This window comes from Typopeltis vanoorti, chromosome 8 (assembly GCF_054136105.1).
Source record: "Typopeltis vanoorti isolate ZY-2024b chromosome 8, IOZ_Tvanoo_1.0, whole genome shotgun sequence".
NCBI lineage: Eukaryota > Metazoa > Arthropoda > Arachnida > Uropygi > Thelyphonidae > Typopeltis > Typopeltis vanoorti.
The window spans coordinates 123,559,001-123,565,000 of NC_143556.1; the positions used below are offsets into that span (position 1 = coordinate 123,559,001).

Below are 6,000 nucleotides of genomic sequence, written 5' to 3' on the forward strand. Positions count from 1 at the left end.
TTGTCAAAATTTATTATCTGGTCTCTGTCAGTAGTTCAGTCTCCTTGATAATACATAAACCAACTTATGAATAAGCCCAATAAAGTGCTCTCTATCATACGAAGGCAACGTTCCTAAGTAAAGCACATTTTCCTGAACCATCCGCAAGAGTCCTAAATACTAAATTCTCTCGGTGGTATTATTATTTTGCTCACAATTTCGAGATCTAGGTTTCTGCGTAAGATATCTTAGATATCCCTGGATGACGGATACAAATAACTGGTTCCGACCTTTGGGCCACCTTTTGTCCCTAGTGTAACGACGAGGAGCTTACAATCAGAAACCACTACCAGTCTTGTGCCTGGAGATAGCTTGTTGCGAAAGGAAAACAGAGAATTACAAGGCTCAGGTACTCTAAAAGAAGTCTGTGATTAGACAAATGGTAAAGGAATGTCACGGCGGTCTACAAAGTACATTTTATATCTCAAAGCACAATGCGCCGGACTCTGCCATCATAGATGAGAGTATGGGATTATAATAATGGTACCTCGCTCAGTTCTACCTTAGCTGAAAACAAGCAGATACTAGTGCGGTGGACACATGAAAATTGGAGGGATGTTGCCTGGTCCGACGATTTCCTTTTCCATGTGTTCCATACTAAACATAGAACAGCCATATGAGGCGACAGCACCATGACTCAATAGAACCATTTTGCTGGATGATAACATCGAAAGCAGATTGGTGTAGGAAGTTTTTCTCAACACACGTTAGCTCTCTTGACACCTGTGGAGTTACACCGAAATGCAATAGCGAACCAGAAAATAGATGTCTCTCTCTCTCCCCCTTCATTGCCACATTTATCCACCTGGTAATGGTTGACTTGTTATCCTGCTTTGTTCCCGATTTCATCCCAACCGAACGTCTGTGGAATCAGAATAAGTTTTCATGACGTAGATCTACGGCAGTACAACGATAAAGTAACTGAAATACAGTCGAGTCCGTATGAGCTAAACACCCTTGGGAACTTTGTTACCTCCTGAAGTCTATTTTGACCAGGTGCGTTTACCCGATAAAGAGGGCATTCATTGTACATTACAGTAGTATTTATCAAGGACCAAACTGAAGAATTTTGGCAATATCCTACTGTTCTCTTTAAACTTCACCGTACTTATTGCCACCTTCCCACTCATTCGATACCTTCGTTCTAGATCTTCTTAGAGATGGAAATTAATTTTTAACTCAAATTCTACATGCAGCTTATAATAATGCATTATAAACTTATAATACATTATTATTAACATCATAAATGAGTTCTGGGTTAAATATCTAATCCGGTATCGGCCTCTATGGACCAAAAATGGAACTTTTTTTCAGCTAGTTATGACGTTCAAGAAGCAGAATGTTGGGCGATTAAATCCATCTACCACCAGTAGATGAAGATATGAATAAGAAGGAAAGCTTCAAGGCGAGCGAATGAGGCCGAGTAAAGGAAACTCGACTTGAAAGTCAAGAATATGGGGGGCGTGGGCATGGAAGTCAATGAATACGGGGAAATGTTAATCATGGTTCAAGGGCACAGAGTTAGTCTCACACCGGGAGATTAAATTCATCTGCCATCTAATGTCACTTACATCCATGCCCTGGCGGGATTCGAATACACACAGCCCCTTTTGTTAGAGAACAGACACGCTATCCACTCGGACAACCAAGTGGGTGTTATTATTTTAGGCATCTTTCTTTGCTATCGAATGATACGTTAACCCTTCCTCCCCGGCGTTATCACTTTATGAGATACTTTAAACCTTATATTTTAATAAAATTTTATTCTTTCAAATTGAACGAATTACAGAAAGAAAGATACAACTTCAGCGAATGTCTGAACAAAGTGTGATAAAGCCTAATTATATTTTTTCTGGTAGAAATATAATCAGAAGTAAAAAAATAGATAAAAATTCATTACTAAGCATAGAATTGCACAACCTTGCATTATGCACGAACAATCATCGTTACACTTGAATAAATTTCCTTTACAAACCCTTAACAATTTTAAATGCGTAGTTTCCTTACTTAGAGGAAGGACACGTAATGCTATCAATTATCCTTGCAAAGGTCACTTTATAAACCTGTCGTTTGCGATTTCGTCCTTCTGTATCTTCTTTAACATGTTCATTGCCAATCAAGCGATATCGCGTGATGCGAGTTCTCACCGAGCGGCCGATCGCGCGTTATCGCGTGGACGTCGCTAACTAAATAAAAAAATATAAAAAAAATTGGCCACCACACGAAATTCCAATTTTCAGCTTGGCAATGAAAGTGTTAAAATTAAAAAGAACCAAGATATAGCTGCTCACAGAGGCATTTCGGTTTGTGCTTATTTTTTGTGTTTATGTTACTACAATCACTGACACTCTGTAAACATATAATTCTTTATTGGAATCAACCTATGAACAGTTTCATTTGAAGTGGATTGTGACGTCCTGAAATATTTAGAGCTTGACAATAACAGGATAAAACACCGATGGGAGGATTTAATATGTATGAAGAGAGCTTCGTAAAAAGAAGAATTGCTGTCTTTTGTGTTGTATAAAAGTAGCAACGTCATGAGACAGTTTTCAACATGTAACTGACTATAGCATGCTTGTTGTGAAGAGAAGATTATCTTTAGAATAATCGTTGATTGAAACATAAATTTGGATTTTGTAATGTCGCAGGCTTGTTTTTGAATATTCATGCCAAATGAACGGAAACGATCGAATGTGTGTCTAACCTCCTAAGTGTGTGTGCGAAAGAGAAAGAGCTTAAATGCAAAGTACAGATTATGAGAAATTATGCATTCAATGCAAACACGCGAGAATCCATGGAAACACTTTCACTTTCTTCAACTTTCAGTATCTTTATTAACAGTGACATATGGATGTTAAATGTGTAGGTAAAACAGCTTATTACCTACACATTTAAGTAGGTAATAAGCTGTTTTATGAAATTTAAATTTTTGACTGCAACTATTGTTACGATATTTCCAAAATATATTTTTTTTATTTGCTATATAAAACTTTTATTAAATTTATCGTACACATTACACTTATTTTTTATATACCTACACAATAAAATTATGCTTAATTTGTAAGATACGTAATTTTTTGTTCTTATTTCAGACACATTATCATAATATCCTTGGGCAATAACGAATCAATAAATAAATAATCTAATAAATATTTTAAATAAAGAATCAATAAGTACAAATATCAGCTTTTTTTTTTTTTTTCCAAATCGTTTAAATTTTCAATTTTTCATGCTGGTAAAGAATGAGTAACAGCACCCACTGTTTTACAAATAAAAAGTTCGCCATATATAATAGGAAAAGAATTGCTTGATGAAATTTCAGATCTTATTTTATTTTCAGACTTCCCTTTCTCTTGTGTTTGCTATAGCTGCTTTTTACTTCTCTTCACGGCTGTCATTGACTCTTTCCTGTTAAAACGAGGTCATCTCAAACGCAGAGGAATTATTTGTTTGCAAAAATTGCTTGGACATTGGGCAAACATGTCTTTTTTTCGCTGAACAAAGCACTAGAGGAGGATAATTGACACAAGAGTTAATCCAATAGCAGATGGCTCGCTTTAAGGCAGCATGAAACAATATCATGTGGGCCAATTTCTAAGCATTATTTACCAGGACTCTTCTGTCTCGCTTTCACTGTGCAGTTAGCTCTTCTCAGCTCTGTAAACGAGAGGTGTGTGTGTGTTTGTTTGTTTTTTTACAAGAAATAGGATTTCGTTTTATCATTTCAATATCACAGGTTTAAAGCTCAAACTGAAAAGCAGGTTAACTTAAGATGCGGAAGGGGTGTTTTTGTCATAACCGAAGGAGTTAAAAAAACAATTTATCTTCATAAGAAAAATTAGAAGCGGGTACTCTTTTAGAGAAAGAAATTTGAAAATTGATGTGGTTTCATTAAATATGATACAGCATCATCATTTAAGGATGACCCACTATAATAACATCGGTGCTATTAGATTTTAATTCATGCAGATTATAACTTTCTTAGCCAAAGAAATTTTTGGCATAGATTTTAAATAAAGAATCAATAAACAAATCCTGCTAATACCTCGTCATTCATTTTTCCGTATTCTTATTAAAATAAAATAAAGTATTATTCCATATCAAAAATTGGCATTCCGTGGACAAATAAATGAAATTATTTTCGTACTGCTTCTGCTTGTTTAAGCTATATAGCGGTGATAATGTGACAGATTTAGATGTGTTTAGTATCGTTCCATCCTTCCGAAATTTGAAATGTCTTCATTACCGCAGTCTTCTTATTCACTCCCATAAAACCAATCTTTGTTAACAATTAAGCGTAATCACTTCTGTGGTCTTATAACTTCGGGTTACTCTCTACTCTAACTTTTGCAAGACAAACTCAGGCAGTTTACCTCCACCCGCATAACCAAGAAACAAATATTTCCATTTAACGTTGTACGGGTACGCAGCTAGTTCTCACTGTTTTTAATATTTTCATATTGAAATATCTAGAAACCGTAAGATTTCCAGACCTTACTACTGGAAGAAAGGCGGTTACTCGGTTTTTATTATGTACAAAACAAAAACAAACAAAACAGCAATTACTAAATCGCAAAGCCTTACTGAATTTTTTATATTTTTTCTTTTCTTTAAAAACATTTCAAGTTCTTTGTAGAGAGAGAGACAGACAGAGAATAAATACAATTATCATCAGCTTAAACCTCTGCTAGTATAGAAATTAATTATTTTACAAAACAGAATGCAATATTTTTATCTTCTCTTCTTGAGTAGTAGTAGCTTAATAAATATTTTCTTCCTTGCTTCGGAACTTCTTTTTTTGTTTATGTTTTCATGCAGTGCGTCCGCCTATTTGCAATGTTAAGCATTTAACATTCAGTGACACACACACACAAACACACAAATTTAATTCCAATGTTTTCAACGAAATTGTCGATTCAAAAGAATTTCTTTCCAATCCACTTATTTAGAACTCTTTTTATTATCGAGTTGTTTCATTCCAAGCATCCACGACTATTTCTTAGCGTCTGGTCCTCAGTTCTGTTAATTGAAACAATTTTTGATCAGATTAAAATGTGCTTTTTTTTTCTGAAGTGTTCCTTATTGCACACTAATATTTCACTGTACATAATTTTAATATTGCGACGAGAGTTCACATCTCTCTATATCTTGAGTATTCCCTCAGATTAATTTGCAATGAGCAAAGTTCAATATAAAACACTTTTGGTATCCTGCAGTTTCTTATGTAGGGTCAACCCTACACTTCTTAGCAAGTGATTCTGAAGGTTAATCGTTTGCTGAAAACAACGTGCTGGGAGTGCAAATTATACGTATTTCAAGTATACGCTGGTTACTCTATAGATAGTTTCAATCCCAATTCTTGATAACAAAATTATGCATTCTTACATAATTTGTCCTTGTGAATTATTTTTCTGCTCTGAAAATAAACATTTTTCAGGAAATTATAAGTGATATCTGAAAACAAATTTTAAAACGCAATGAATAAATGAAAAGAAATGCATGCATGCATACATAATCCGTGCTACATAAGGGCCAGTACAGTCCAAGACTTATACAGACTGGCTTTCAAGACCATAATAAGGTGGTTAGTCTTATTTTTATACCTAAATAGATATTGTTGTGTGTAAATAGCCTGTGCTCATCCTGCAACCTTGCCAATTTGCTCGGTTTCTGGATGAAAAAAAAAACGAATTTACAAGAGGTAAACTCTCTCATCATAGTGTGAAATCAACTTGCTCATCTCCAACAGAAAATCTCTGATAAATGTTCTTCGCGTCCTGGAATGAATTGAAACCCAATAGTTCTAAACCGACTGCGCTACATACACTCAACGGGAAAAATGTATATAAATTATATATAATACACTGATCTGAACAGTATCCACACCAGGATTTGTCATTTTTTTGTAATAGTTAGAGAGAGAGAGAGAGCCTCCGTAGTTCAGTCGGTATACACGGA

The 6,000-nt window shown here is 34.9% G+C and overlaps 1 protein-coding gene across 4 annotated transcripts in view; it reads right to left on the bottom strand.

Moving 5' to 3' along the window:
- Positions 1 to 6,000, bottom strand: part of LOC150104326 (protein TANC2-like) — a 360,557-nt gene that overhangs the window by 274,282 nt on the left and 80,275 nt on the right. The window lies entirely within an intron of this gene.